The 16,195-nt window shown below is 38.6% G+C and overlaps 1 long non-coding RNA gene across 1 annotated transcript; it reads right to left on the bottom strand.

Annotated features, from left to right (window-relative positions):
- Window positions 1-6,805: 6,805 nt before the first annotated feature.
- Window positions 6,806-9,956, bottom strand: LOC132665838 (uncharacterized). Its single transcript, XR_009604306.3, has 3 exons — window positions 8,854-9,956; window positions 8,681-8,773; window positions 6,806-7,552 (listed from the first exon to the last, which is right to left on the bottom strand). It is a non-coding gene; the product is annotated as an uncharacterized LOC132665838 (long non-coding RNA).
- Between the last annotated feature and the right edge of the window lie 6,239 nt (window positions 9,957-16,195).

Below are 16,195 nucleotides of genomic sequence, written 5' to 3'. Positions count from 1 at the left end.
ATATCTTCTTTACTCTCCATTTTATCCCCTGGGGCAACACAGTGACTGCCTCATATTAGGTTTATTTTTCTTTTTTAAATTTATTTTTGAGAGAGAGAGAGAGAGAGAAAGGGAGAAAATGAGCAGGGAAGGGGTAGAGAGAGGGACAGAGAGGATCCCAAGCAGGTTCCCTGCTGTCAACACAGAGCCCTACACGGGGCTCGAAACCATGAGATCATGACCTGTGCCATAATTAAGAGTCAGATGCCAACCTACTGAGCCACCCAGGTACCCCATTATTAGGTTTATTTTTTTTAATGTTTATTCATTTTCGAGAGAGAGAGAGAGACTGAGCACTAGTGGGGGAAGGACAGAGAGAGAGGGAGACACAGAATCCAAAGCAGGATTCAGGCTCTGAACTGTCAGCACAGAGCCTGATGCGGGGTTTGAATCCACGAACCATGAGATCATGACCTGAGTTGAAGTCGGACGCTTAACTGACTGAGCCACCCAAGTGCCCTATTAGGTTTATTATTAATAATACTTAATAATACTTGAACCAGACCCTGACTGATGGAATAGTAGATTTTACATACAAATCAAAAGTAGGGAGAGGAGAGATTATTGCAACCACTCTCCACATTAGAACATCTGTTAAAGCAGCTTGTCCCCTACTGACATTACAGTCAAAATGGTAATTTTTAAAATTTCACAGTTGCTCTGAACCTAACAAAGCGCTGGTCACAAGGTAAGCACATAACTTTTTAGAACTTAATTTGGAATCAATGAGGACAATCTGCAAGGTCAGGTGATAAAGAATACTTAGGAAATTGGCTATTTAACTCCAGTTCTCACTTAAAAGACAATATTTTGGACCTAACCTTTTCTGAAAACAAGTTAAGACAGACTAGAAACTGCTGTTCCTTCTCCTACAATACAAAATTGACACTAGCAATGATACCCAATGCAGTAAGAATCATTGTATATAACTGATTTTATTGTTTTGCTTTTAAATTTTATCTCTAAACAAAGAGACTGATGTTTATATATTCATGGGCTTTATGATGATAAAAATGATGTTTTATGCTTTCATTATATGCATTTTAAACCTGTGAATTATTCAATTGTGCTATTTATCTCTACCTTCAATACTATAACTACGAGATACTTTTTCTGGCTCTATCCTTCAACCACCTAAATGTGGGGATTATTTTGAAAATAGTGAAAGGCAAGAATTTGACAAGAATAATTACCTCTCTGGATATCTCTTTTAAATAAAGGAAATTTTTGGGGTCCCTGAGTGGCTCAGTCAGTTGAGCATCCCAACTTCAGCTCAGGTCATGATTTCATGGTTCGGGAGTTAGAGTCCCAGGATGGGCTTTGTGCTGACAGCTCAGAACCTGGAGCCTCCTTCAGATTGTGTCTCCGTCTCTCTCTGCCCATCCCCTACTTGCGCTCTCTCTTCCTCTGTGTCTCTCTCTCAAAAATAAAATAAACGTTAAAAATTTTTAAATAAATAAATAAAGATAATTACTTGGATCAAGTAACAAACATTTCACTTTCAGTTAAGACCATGACTCAGTATTAATTTATTACTGGACATTTGTGCATTTGCACTTTCTAGAAAGGGCTATCTTCTTCTTCCCCACAATGAGTTAGATACTTGTACCCAAATTTTATAAACAGTACAATAGTAGTATCTATCTTATTCATACTTCAGGTTTTATTGGTGATCATATTACTATGGACTCAATATCAGCTGGATATTAATAGATAGGCTAGCAGTATATTTACAGATAAGAATGATCACAGAAGAACATTATTCTGCTTTAAACTGTCAACCTATTAATTGGTGCCTATAAATTTTATAGCTGGGTCTTTTTTTTAAGTTTATGTATTTTTTTAATGTTTATTTTTGAGAGAGAGAGAGAGAGAGAGTATGAGCAGAGGAGGGGCAGAAACAGAGGGGGACATAGGATCTGGAACAGGCTCTGTGCTGACAGCAGAAAGCCTGATGCAGGGTTCAAACTCACAAACCCTGAGATCACGACCTGAGCCGAGGTGGACACCTAACAACTGAGCCACCCAGGTGCCCCTACTTATTATTTTTTTTAAGTTTATTTTAAGAGAGAAAGAACATGAGTGGGGAAGGGGCAGAGAGAGAGAGAGAGAGAAACAGAATACCAAGCAGGCCCCGCACCAGCAGCACAGAGCCCAACCCCATAAGATCATGACCTGAGCCAAAACCAAGAGTTGGACACTCAACCAACTGAGTCACCCAGGCGCCCCTTCATTTACTTGTTTTTAAGTATTCTCTACACCCAACATGGGGCTTGAACTCATGACCCTGAAATCAAGAGTCACACACTCTTATGACTGAGCAGACGGGTCCCTGTGCCTGTAAATTTCAAATACCCATATCATCTGCTTTACTTTGCCTATGAGCACACATAAGCATTTTAGAAAATTTTCTCTATTTTTTCCAAACTCAAAATGAAGCATGCAAAGTACTTAACTCCCATACTCTGATTATAGTTTATTTCTCCTAATGCTATACAGTAGTAATTCAGTTTGGCCTCTGAAACCTCTAGGTTAAAAGAGACACTTTACCAGAGTTAAAGGGACACTTTGAGAAACAGGAGGTAGAGGGGTGCCTGGGTGGCTCAGTCAGTTAAGCATCTAACCTTTGATCCCGACTCAGGTCATGAACTCACAGTTTGTAAATTTGAGCCCCAACTTGGGCTTTGCACTGATGGCATGGAGCCTACTTGGGATTAAGTCTCTCCACTCTGCCCCTCCCCTGCTAGTGCTCTCTCTTTTTCAAAATAAATACATAAACTTAAAAAAAACAAACCCATGATGTAGATATAACATATCTATTATTGTAAGTATTATATATATTTTCATAATGTATATTCTTGAATATATATAAAATTTTTAAATGCCTGTTATACTCTGTATTTACTTAAATCCATTTTATAATCATTAATTATGGTTCCTAGTATTTTTTAAAATGTTTATTTATTTATTTTGAGAGAGAGAAAGAGAGCACTTGAGCATGCTCATGGTCTCGAGTGTGGGAGGGGCAGAAAGAGAGGGAGAAAGAGAATCCCAAGCAGGCTCTATGTTTTCAGGGTGGAGCCTGCTGAGGGGCTCAATCCCACGAACTGTGAGATCATGACCTGAGCTGAAGTCAAGAGTCAGATGCTTAACTGGCTGAGCCACTCAGGCCAGTTAAGCACCCAGTCCCTAGTATTTTAAAATCATTTCTTGGAAAAGATATTTGGACTTGAATTCAGAGCATTTGTGCTGGATTCTTGGCTCTCCTACTAATTCACCATTTGACCTGAAGCAAATAATTTATCCTTTTTAGGCTTTAGTTTCTTCATCTATAAAATGCAGAAGGTGATGTCAATGTTCAGAGTTAGTATGAGGATTAAAGAGATAATATGTATGTGAAAGTGTTTTGTGAGCTATTAAGAGCTATAGAAATGTAAGAAGTGGCTATGAAAAGATGTGTATTATTATAAACCAAATCAAACCTAATGACATGTTAGTACTAATGTAGCTTTCTCTATCAAAAACACATTGGTGGGGCGTGATTCTTGATCTCGAGGTCACGAATTCGAGTCCCACCAACACATTGGGTTCAGTGTAGAAAAAAAGTCCATATTGATCTGAATGGTCACGTTAACTTGATTCCTTGGCTAGGGTGGTGATGCTGCTGGGGAGATACTTTGAGGCTATACAAATATCATGTTTCTGTTTTAACTTCTCTGCCCATTCTTTGGTGGATCTTGCCTGCAGCAATTACTGTGGTGTTCTTTTTTTTTTTTTTTTTTTTTTAAGTAAATTATTTGTTTTTGAAACCGTGCAAGCAGGGGAGGGACAGAGAGAGAGGGACAGAGGATCTGAAGCAGGCTCTGTGCTGACAGCAAAGAGCCTGACATGAGGCTTGAACTTTCAAACCTTGAGATCATGACCTGAGCTGAAGTCAGATGCTCAACGGACTGAGCCACCCAGGTGCCCCCAAAGTGGTGTTCTGATGGTGATTTTCTATTCCCCATATTCCTTCTATGTTTAAATTTGGAATTCTTCAGAAAAGAAGAGCTGTTGCTTCTTTTTCCTCCAATGCCATTTCTTAATTCACTTACTGGTATCAGTGGGGACTCATGGATATTTGTTTACCACTGCTAGATAATTTTCCCAAAAGAAATAAAAACATGTTCATACCAAAACCTGAAATTGCTTTATCTGTTTATATGTTTATAGTAGCTTTATTCATAGTCACCAAGAATTGATGGTGTTATAATTCTTTGGGTTAGAATTCAGTACTATCATTATTTCAGTTGTTTCAGCTTGGTTTTTTTCTGGTTGATTTCTATGTGTCTTTGATATACTGTTTTTGTTTGTTTTTAAGCACTCTGGTAGCACAAGATCTCTAGGCTCATCTTGTATTTCCACTACTCCAGCCCTGAAATCAATTAGTTCTCCAGGGAGCCCTGGTTCCTTTAAGAATAGGATTTAAAAGCTAAGACCTAGGGGTGCCTGGGTGGCTCAGTCGGTTAAGTGGCCGACTTCGGCTCACGTCATGATCTCAAGGTTCACATGTTCAGGCTCCATGTCTGGCTCTGTGCTGATAGCTCAGAGCCTGGAGCCTGCCTCGGATTCTGTGTCTTCCTCTCTCTGCCCCTCCCCTGCTCACCCTCTGTCTCTCTCTCTCTCAAAAATAAACATGAAAAAAAAAAAAAAGCTGAAACCTAGATGATATGCTCATTGCTACTGGGGCCCCACTGCTTGTAGCCCCTCTCAATGGAGTTGGGAAAAAAATCCTATATAATACATACACATATACATCTAAATGTATCTATCATCTGTAAATAAACAAGAGTCCATATTGATACCTCTGACTCCAATTTAGCAACACAGAATTAATTCTAGCTTCCCACTCTTTCCTTATCTGTAACTCCTTTCTCCCAGTGAGAAATATGTTTCTGATTATCTGTAACATATTTACTTATTTGTTGAATACAAATAAAATAGATTATAAATAATATTATTATTAATATTGGAAACCAGGATAGCAATTGTTACCCTTTAGGAGAGAATAGTGACTCATTTGTGATACATATGGTTTGTGTACTTATGGTTACGTATGGTTGCACATGGTTTGTATACTTTTCTGTATGTATGTTTACAGAAAGTTATAAATTCCTGACATTTAAGAATGGCAGGCTGAGAAAAAAAATATTGCCAACGTTCTGACCTTGTCTTCTATTTCATCTTTGGTTTCACAGGAATTAAATTAAGAGGAAACTAAAATTCTCTTATGTTTTAAGAAATTATTTATAGTTGATTTTTGAACAATACAGGTTTGAATTGTGTAGGTCCACTTATATTCAGAGTTTTTACAGAACAGTACGTAAAGATATTATTTCTTCCTTATTATTTTCTTTAAAAATTTTTTTTAATGTTTATTTTTGAGAGAGAGAGAGAGAGAGACAAAGCATGGGGGGGGGGGGGGGCAGAGACAGGGACACAGAATCCAAAGCAGGTTCCAGGGTCTCTGAGCTGTCAGCACAAGAGCCTAATGCAGGGCTCGAACTCATGCGCTGTGAGATCATGACCTGAGCCAAAGTCAGATGCTTAACTGATTGAGCCACCCAGGTGCGCCTTCCTTATTAGTTTCTCAAAAACATTTTCTTTTCTCTAGCTTACTTTATTGTAAGAATACAGTAAATAATACATATAGCATACAAAATACCTGTTAATCAACTTTATGTTATTGGTAAGGCTTTCACTCAACTGTATGCCATTAGTAGTTAAGTTTTCAAGAGTCAGAAGTTATATTCATATTTTTTACTGCTTGGAGAGTTGGGGGTCCTAACCCCTGACCCCCTTGTTCAAGTATCAACTGTATAGATCTTCAGCTACACTGAGAAAGTAATTATTAAGTGTAATGATTTTGTGAAGAAAATTGTAAAACTTCCTAAGAAAATAGAAAGAAGACTTGACTTCCATAAATTCAAATATATATATACATACATATGTATATATATTCAAATATATATATATATACATACATATATATTTGTATATATATGTACACATTCTTTTTTTTTTTTTATTTTTTTTTAACGTTTATTTATTTTTGGGACAGAGAGAGACAGAGCATGAACGGGGGAGGGGCAGAGAGAGAGGGAGACACAGAATCAGAAGCAGGCTCCAGGCTCTGAGCCATCAGCCCAGAGCCCGACGCAGGGCTCAAACTCACGAACCGCGAGATCGTGACCTGAGCTGAAGTCGGACGCTCAACCGACTGAGCCACCCAGGCGCCCCTATGTACATATTCTTAAGCTTGTGGTGAATACAGTAATTTTCATTGACAAAATAAAACATTTGTTGCCTCTTTTGGAAAAAAAAAGACTTGAATAAACCAAGAAACATGTTTCAGCATAACAAAAAAATGAATGGTGTACATTGTTTCCAAATTAATTTATAGTTTTAATTAAATCCCAATTAAAATCAAAGTAGAATTTATTTAGAAATAAAGCAATTCTTGGGGCGCCTGGGTGGCTCAGTCAGTAAGCATCTGACTTCAGCTCAGGTCATGATCTCGCGGTTCGTGGGTTTGAGCCCCGCATCGGGCTCTGTGCTGACAGCTCAGAGCCTGGAGCCTGCTTCAGATTCTGTGTCTCCCTCTCTATCTGCTCCTCCCTGACTCACACTCTGTCTCTCTCAAAAATAAACATTAAAAAAAATTTTTTTAAGAAATAAATAAAGCAATTCTAAAAGTTGTCTACAAAAAGAAACAGAACATTCAAAAATATTTTTCAAAGAAGGAAGATATGGTACCATCAGAATTGAAAGGTGAATTAGGTTACAGTTAAATAGTTATTGGTGCAAAATTTTTCAGATCACTAAAACAGAATGGAGAACTAGAAAGAGACCCTAATATATATTAGAATTTAAGTAACCAAAAGCACAGTGAGGAAAATGGTCACAAGGCATGGATAAACAATTCACATATACGTACACATATACAACAACACAAAGAGCTCTTACAATAACAATGTTTAACCACACTTGTAAATGGTAACTAAAACTATGAAATATTTTTAATCTATCAGATTGGCAACTATTTTGAAAAGTTTAATGCCATGCATTGGCAACAGTGAAAGGAACCAGACACTCTCATACACTGCTGCAAAATGTGTAAAGTGGTGGAAATCTTCCAACGTTTTGATTCAGAAATCACTTCTAAGAATTTATCCTTCAGAAACACTGCACATGTAAAATAACAAAATAAAAAAGGACAGAGTTATTTAATAAAACATTGCTTGTAATAGCAAAATATTGGAAACTATAAACACCATTAGGAGAAAGGTTAGATTAAGATCCATTCTCACAACAGAATAAAATGCAGCCTTAAATTAGAAACACTCTTGTGTACTCACATGAGGTGGTTTAGTAGAAGAAGATGTTGAAGAAGCAAGTATGGGATGACTGATGGATCTTAAGTCCCTGAAGGTGCAGAATAGAATGTGATCTAGACCAAAGATGCAGGATTTGGCTGAAGAAAGAAGTGGGGCACCCTTTACATTGTAAAGAAAGAAGAAAGAACCAAATGCAGAGCAAATAATAGAGCTTATTTTTCTCTCTTCACAAACCTCTTGGGCTTCACTGTAATCAATCCAGGGGTCTTCCTTTCCCTTCCCTTTCTGAAATTCCCAGTTCTCTAAATCTTCCAGGCTTCCAAAGCTTTTTATTGACATGTCCAGTCTCATACTATCCAAGAAGATACAACTAGGAATCATAATTTATATGTATTTACTGAGTTTCATGTGTGTGCAGAATATAGCATCAGGCTGTGATGGATACTAAGAACCATGATAATAGTGAAGTCGGACACATAAATACACACTAATTTACAAATGGTGAAATCAAGGCAGGTTTCTTTTTTTTTTTTTTTCTTTGAGAAGAGAGACATAGAGAGTGTGCAAGTGGGGGAGGGGCAGGGAGAGGGAGGGAGAGAGAGAATCCCAAGCAGGCTCCACACTGTCCACGAAGAGCCCAATGCAGAGCTCAAACTCACAAACCATGAGATCATGACCTGAGCTGAAATTGGACGCTTAACCGACTGAGCCACCAAGGCGTCCCTCAAGGCAAGTTTTGGTAATTATTATAGCAGATGTACAAAGTGCTTTGGGGATATAAAAGAGAGGAAATATAATTATGATGGGAGCAAGGATTAAAATGGGCTTCACTGTGGTGCCTGGGTGGCCTGGTCAGTTAAGCGTCCGACTCTTAATTTCAGCTCAGGTCATGATCTCAGATTGAGCCCCATGTTGGGCTCGCTGGCAGCATGCAGCCTGCTTGGGATCCTCTTTCTCTCCTCTCTCTGCCCCTCCCCACATCCCCCCCCACACCCACATGCATCCACGTTCTTTCTCTCAAAATAAACTTTAAAAAGTGGGGGGGGGGGAGTGGGGGAAGGAGGGCTTCACAAAGAAGGTAATATTTAAATGAGACCTTAAAGGAAAGACACTAAAGATACTATTTTCTGAGGGGTACAGATGGAAGCAAAGGGATTCCATAAGGAATGTGTGAACTAAGTTACAGAAAAGAGGGAGAAAGCAAATTAAAGATAAATCCATTTAACTCATTTTCCTTCTGTAACAATTGTATTCTTCCAACTCACATGAGTTAATTATTCATCCAACTTGAGTTTTGGAGAGAGGATGTTTCAATCTCAATCTCATGTCTCAGTGACCTCTGGGTGACTGCAGCTTCTCTGGTACAAAGAAGGAGGGAATGTAAATGAAATTCTAGTTCCTTGGAGTAATGGGGGGGGGGGGGGGGGAGGATGCATACCTTTGGAGAACCCTGAGCACAAGATTTAGTGAATCTCTCTGGAGACAGAAATTCATTTGTTGTAGTTTCTCATTAGTTCCCATTTGTCCTTCCTCTTATTCTACTAAAAATAGAATTAAAAAAAAAAAAATTAGCAACCTAAATTGAAAGTGGACATGGTCGATACCAGTTGTAAAACATAACCAGGGCAAATTTTAAACAGCATTTGAAAATTATTGTGTATCTTCTCCTACTTCTAATTTCAAGCCATGTCAGCAGGAAGAAGATAAAAACTAGCTGATGGTCCTGAGTTAATATTATAGGTATGTTTAAAGTACCCATAGTTCACTGTTCCATTGGCTATCTGTAATCATGGTTTACATCAACACTATTACTAGAGAAAACCAATCACCAGGAAGTGAGGGTGGGACAAAATGGTTCTCTGACTCATAAACTCATTAATATGATTTTTAGGTTTTTTACATTATAAATCGTATCTTTTGCCCAAATTAAAGAGTATTTGGAACCCATGCATTTGCTTGAACCAAAGACAAACTACTGAAGTGAAGGGAATTAGGTTTTGACTGGTATGTTAGAATATTTTGCAGTTACGTATTTTGAGCCATTTACAAGCCATCTGGCAAATGGAATTGGAAAAGCTGGCTTTTAGAAAGGTCCCTTCCCATCTCTAAACCTTAAGCTGAAACCGTTTTCAAGTTGATGTTAAATAATTTATAATTTCAATTCATATTTAGTTCTGTAGACTTTTTTTTAAAGTTTATTTATTTATTTTGAGAGAAGGAGCATGTGAGCAAGAGTGAGAGAAGGGCAGAGAGAGAACCCCAAGCAGGCTCCGCACTGTCAGCACAGAGGCCAATGCAGGGCTTGAACCCATGAACTGTGAGATCATGACTCGAGCCTAAATGAGTAGGAAGTTTAACTGACCGAGCCACACAGGCATCCCTAGTTCTATAGACTTTCTACTCTACTTCTCCTTTACTCTAATTAAGACGTGCTCTCATAAGAGAATCTGACATAGACAAAAGCAATGTCTACCTTTTGTATACATCCCTAACTGGAAATATTTCCCCATGTTTTCAGCTTACTTGACTCTTTGGGAGTGAGGCAGAAAGCAGTGGGAGGTGAACTGTTGTGGTTCTTTTTTTTTTTTTTTAAAGAAACAGTTTGTTTGTTTTTTTTAACGTTTATTCATTTTTGAGACAGAGAGAGACAGAGCATGAACGGTGGAGGGTCAGAGAGAGAGGGAGACAGAATCTGAAACAGGCTCCGGGCGAACTGTTGTGGTTCTAATGTTCCTGCCTCCATCCCAAAGTCCTCCAAAGAAAGTCAGAATAGCTAACCTGCAACCACCTCCAAGAGGAAAAAGCTTAGAAGCATCTGTTCAGAATTCAAAATAGCTCACTCAAAAGTGAGAGCTGGCTGAACCACCATCATATTCACCAGCCATGTTAGGAAGGCTGGGTATTTTGGAGAAGGGTCATATGATTCCACAGTTCCTGAAAACTCTCCATCATGGCCAAATATGCAGCAAAAAGGATCCATCAATTAGTTACTGCTGTCAATTCATTAGAATAGCATATTGTTTTTCTGAAAACAGTACGATAGTGTTGAAAAAAATTCCTGGGGTGCCTGGGTGGCTCATTCGGTTAGGAGTCTGACTCTTGATTTCAGCTCAGGTCATGATCTCACGGTTGTGAGATTGAACCCTGTGTGGAGTTCTGCACTGGGCATGGAGCCTGCTTGAAATTCTTGCTCTCCCTCTCCCTCTGCCTCTCCCCTGCTCATGCTCTGTTTCTGTCTCTCAAAAATAAATAAATATTTTTTAAAAAGAACACAAGAATGAAAATGAGTATGAATGCCATTTATGAAATATTTTTAACAAAAAATTAAACTTGAAGCATAACTGGATCAAAAACAGGAAATTCAGGGGACAGAGAGACATGTTAAAGGACAGATGAGACGCAAACAGGAAAATGCAGTCAGGAGACTTTATAAACTGCAAAGAAAAAGCCAAAATGAAGTAAGAAAACATTAAGCAACTGCAAATATACCATTTATGAGGCAATTGGAGAAATTGAACCCTGCCCGGATATTTGATAGTTTTTTTTTTTTTTTTTAACATGAGAATGATATTACGGTTATATTTTTAAAATAGCCCTTATCTTTCAGAAATACATACTGAAATATTTATAGATGAAATACCTCAGATTTGCTTTGAAATAATTCAGTGGGTCATAGTGGGGGGAAGGGTGGGGAGATGGGTCGTAGCACAGGTGAAAGAAATTTGTCCGGAAGTTGGTAACTTTTGAAGGTGGGTAATAATTATATGGGGGTTCAATGTGCTATTCTATTTTGCTGATGTCTGAAAGGTATTGCCATAATGAAATGGCATATAATTCCACTGGTGGGTTCCTATTCTAGGGCAAATATAATTAATCAACTTTTACCAAACCACTTCAAAATCCTCTTAAGAGCTCAGTGCAGCAATACACCGAAAAGTATTAAGCAAGCAGATATCGAACACACCCCTGGTTTTTACAGATGCCTCATTCCTTACAGCTCAGGCGATGAACTGTCTCAACCAACTTGTTCTACTATAAGCTCATGTGCTCTTTGACACATATTTGAAGGCTGGCAAAACTTGATTTAAACCTTTAATAGTACACACAAAGAATCATTATCTTAATGGTTCATCTTATCCCTACCAAGGTAGCTGAACAAACAAGATGGGCAGGAATAATATTATAGCACAGCGGTTAAGTGCTCTTTTCTTAGAACTCATTGGGGGCACCTGGCTGGCTCAGTCAGTAGAACATGAGACTCTTGACCTTGCGGTTATAAGTTTGAGCCCTGCGTTGGGTATAGAGATTGCTTAAAAATAAAATCTTAACAAAAAGAAAAACAGAAAAGAACCCACTGGCATTTGGCAACAGATAATAGAAAAATCAGGTTCCTAAAGTTTATTCAAAAGAAGTATTTTTTTCTTGCAGAACAAAAAGTTCAGAGAAAGACAAGTTGCTGGCATTGGCTTAACACATCAAGAATGTCAGGGTCTAGGTTTCTTGGACTTTTCCTCGTTGATAAAACATAGCTGCTACATCTCCAGTCCTCTCATCTGTGATCCAGGGAGGAAGGCCAGGTACAGGATGGGCAGGTAAATAAAGCTTTGAAAGATAGACATATTTCTATTTCCAACAAAATTGGGTTCTGTTGATAAGAGCAGAGAACGGATATTGTGTGGGAGACTAGCAGTGTATGCTACAGAATCCATTTAACCTGAGGTCTCCAAAATTTTATATTTTCTATGTTCTGGCTCATAATTGACCTCAATATATCTTAAATATATTTTTAAATGTTTATTTATGTATTTTGAGAGAGAGGGTGAGCCAGCAAGCAAGCGGGGGAGGGGCAGAGAGAGGGAGAGAGAATCCCAAGCAGGCTCTGTGCCACCAGCAAAGAGCCCACCATGGGGCTCAATCTCTCGAATGGTGAGATCATGACCTCAGTTGAAATCAACCTGAGTTGAAATCGTTAGATGCCTAACGAGCCACGCAGGCCCCCCAATCCATCGTTAAGTAAAGCACAAACCTACATAGACAGATAGATGTATGTATGCATGTATGTCACAAATATGCATCAGGAATTTGTGACCAAATTTATTTATTAGGATCCTATCTATATATTTTGATGTTTTGGGGTTTCAAAAGTGTCATCTCTGGGTTTTGAATCAAATTGATTAAGACAGGTGGAGTCACATTATCTACTTTGTTAGTGGTAAACTACATCAAAGAACAGTTTGGATTGGAAGATAAACTGGAATGCCTTTCTTCTTTCAAGGTACACTTTAGGACAGGTTTACGGGAAAAATTAAATGCACAGAGCACACTTACCCAATTTGTGAATCATACGCAAAACAGAAAGCCACATGGTGTGGAGAACCTCCATGCCTGCCTTTTAGCAGATGTTCCTGGGGAATGCCAATACAACCCAGGATTCCTTGGAAAGTGGGGTAAGCAAAATGACCAAAGCTCTGTGACCCTTAATATTTTATAAGCTCTGTTCTATTTTATGGGCTCAGGCAGGAATGTGGAAAGAGACAGACATGTTGCCCCTGTGTGAAAGATAACTTTTAGGTTAACAATTTTCATGAATGTCCCGAGAGTTGTCATTTTATGAGAATATTTAGTAAAGATTAGGAACCTGTGATAAAAGTATGAATGGGAAACACAAGCATATTATTTCTTACTGAAATATAATCCACAATAAATCCAAAATAAATAATCATCCAGAAAGACCTTGGTCTAAATAAACATGCTTCTCATTGAAGTACAATATGTTCTTAGCAGAATGTTTGCTTTTTCTCGGTTGGTTGCCAACAAAGCATCTACACACAGAGATTGTCAATGTTACACAAAAAATGTGTAAATATACATAGAAGATACTCTGAAAGGGAAGATTGCAGTTTAGTGGGTGGAAGAAACTAGATCAGAGGTGAAGGTGACTGTGGTAAGATGTAGATAAGCAAGTGACAGAAGATGATCAAGATAGAAGATGTAAAGAATTGGTCCCTGTGATGGTTAATTTTACGTGTCAACTTGAATGGGTCACGGGATGAACATTATTTCTGGGTGTATCTATGAAGGTGTTTTTTTTTTGGATGAGATTAGCAACTGACTAAAGCAGATTGCTCAGCCCAATTTGTGTGGACATCACCCAAGCCATTGGGGGCCTGAAAAGAAGGTGGGGGAAGCCAGAATTTACTCTTTCAGATTGGGCTAAACATAGGTCTTCTGCCCTCAGACTGGAACTTACACCACCGCTTTCCGAGTTCCCCAGCCTTTGGATTTGGGCTCGCACCAGTGGTTCTCAGAACTTTGGGTTCAGATTGTAACTACACCACTGGCTTTCTTGGGTCTCCAGCTTGCAGGCGGCTGTTGTTAGAACTTCTCAGCCTCCATAACTGTGTGAGCCAATTCAGTAAAATAAATCCCTTTTTATGTGTATCTCCTATTGGTTCTGTTTCTTTGGAAAATCCTAATAAGGTTCCCCCAAAAGTTTATTGGTTTCCTTTAACCTGCAAGCACATGAATAGCCCAATTCCTCACATGATGTACATCATTGCCAGCAAGAAGAAACAAAAACAATCATCAAATGCTTTAATTATGAAGTTATTGGGGGAACACAATGAAGACAAATGCCAGGCCCCTGGCTCACATCTTAAACTGCAGAGTAGAACCCAGATTCAGATTATGCAGAACTATAGATCAGTCTGACAATGGAAACAAAATATCCTCATTGAAATTGCAAAATCTCCTCCCTGATTTAAAGCTCTTGGGTACCACGGGGTGGGGGTGGGGGTGCGGAAGGTAGCTGCTGAATGACCATTAAACTGCCCATGGATCAAGACACAAAGAAATCTGAAGCTCGTCTTAGAAATCCTTGTCAGTTGCCTTCCTATATTTTATTTTTACTTTGGTTTCTAGAATGAAAACATTTCCTTTTTGTGGAAAGGCTGTTTTGTTGTTGTTTTGGGTTTTGTTTTGTTTTGTTTTGTTTTTTCCCCAGATGACTGAAATTAACCTAAGAGGTTCCCCAGAGTGAAAGGCTCAGGGACAGCCCTCTCCCTCGAATGCCCAGCTTTGTCACTATGAAGACTGTTTGTAGTGAACAGCCAGTCGACAAGAGGCAATTATTATGAGACTATGGCAGTGATTTGGAACACGAGCTTACAGGGAGGTCTTTGTTCTTGAAAACATACAGCTTGTTGAAATTGTATTTCAGTCATCAAGATACTGGAGGTCTTCTCACGTCCTCTCCCAGGGACAGGCCTACCTAGTGTGGTCTTCACTGGAGTCCTCTTGAGGTAGATGTAGGTAAAAAGCTAATTGATGTTTAATTTTCTTGAGCCTCATTTTATGCAGGTGGAAATGTCTTACAGTGACTTTAATATGATTGTCATGTTTTAAAATGTAGCAATGTTCTTGGAGAGAAAAATTGCCATTCAAAGCCGGCAGGTAGTGTTTAGTCTCTTTAATTTGGCACAATATGAATACTGTGTCTCCCATTGTTATGGCAACACAGGATAAAAAATTAAGATATTAATATTAAAAATAATAATTATCCAAGGATCTTAATTAAGTGCTGGTGATGCTGTGGAAATTGGAAAGTGTTTTTTAAATGCCGACTGACATTTATTGTTATTTTTAAGTTAATTTATTTATTTTGTGAGAGAGAAAGCAAGAGTGAGCATGGGGATCAGGCAGAGAGATAGGGAGAGAGAGAATCCCAACCAGGTTCCAGCTGTCACGACCCAGAACTCAGTCCCACGAAATGTGAGATCGTGACCTGAGCCGAAATCAAGCTCTTAACCAACCAAGCCACCCAGGCGCCCCAGAAAAAATTAGAACTTTTATACATTTTATATGTTGTTGATGGGAATGTCAAATGTTACAGCCACTTTGGAAAATAGTCTAGCGGTTTCTCAAAATGTTAAACATAATTACGATACAATCCAATAGTTCCATTCCTAGGTGTATACACAAGAAAGTTGAAAACATGTTCACAGAAACTTGGACATGAATGTTCATAGCAGTATTACTCCCAACAGCCCAAAACAGAAATAACCAAAATGTTTGTCAACTGATGAACTATAAAGAAAATGTATATTCATATCATGGGATATTATTCAGCAATAAAAATAAATGAAGTGCTGACACATGCTACAACTTGGATGAACCTTGAAAATATGATGCCAAGTCAAAGAAGTCAGTCCCAAAGGACCAGACATTATTATTCCATTTATACAAAACGTCCAGAATAGGCAAATTTAGAGAGACAAAAAGCAGATTGGTGGTTACCAAGGTTAGAGGTGGACAAGGGGAGATTGGAGGCTTGATAGGTAAGGAGATGGGATTTTTTTTTTTGGGGGGGGGGGAGTGGGTAATGAAATGCAGTGATGGATGCACAGCCCTGTAAATAAACTAAAAGTCACTGAATTGCAAACTTTCAATGGGTAAATTGTATGATATGTGAATTACATCTCCATAAAGCTGTTTATTGAAAGAACAGCCAGGGGTGCCTGGGTGGCTCAGCTGGTTGAGAGTTCGACTCCTGATTTTAGCTCAGGTCATGATCCCAAGGTCGTGGTATCAAGTCCTGCATCAGGCTCTGGGATTGAGCCCCGTGTCAGGCTCCACGCAGAGCATAAAGCCTGCTTAATATTCTTGCCATGCATGCATGCTCTTTCTTGAAAGAAAGAAAGAAAGAAAGAAAGAAAGAAAGAAAGAAAGAAAGAAAGAAAGAAAGAAAGAGAAAAGAAAACCCAAATGTAACAATTCAAGCA

Source organism: Panthera onca, chromosome D3, assembly GCF_046562875.1.
Source record: "Panthera onca isolate mPanOnc1 chromosome D3, mPanOnc1 haplotype 2, whole genome shotgun sequence".
NCBI lineage: Eukaryota > Metazoa > Chordata > Mammalia > Carnivora > Felidae > Panthera > Panthera onca.
This window is presented reverse-complemented; position numbering and strand designations above follow the sequence as displayed.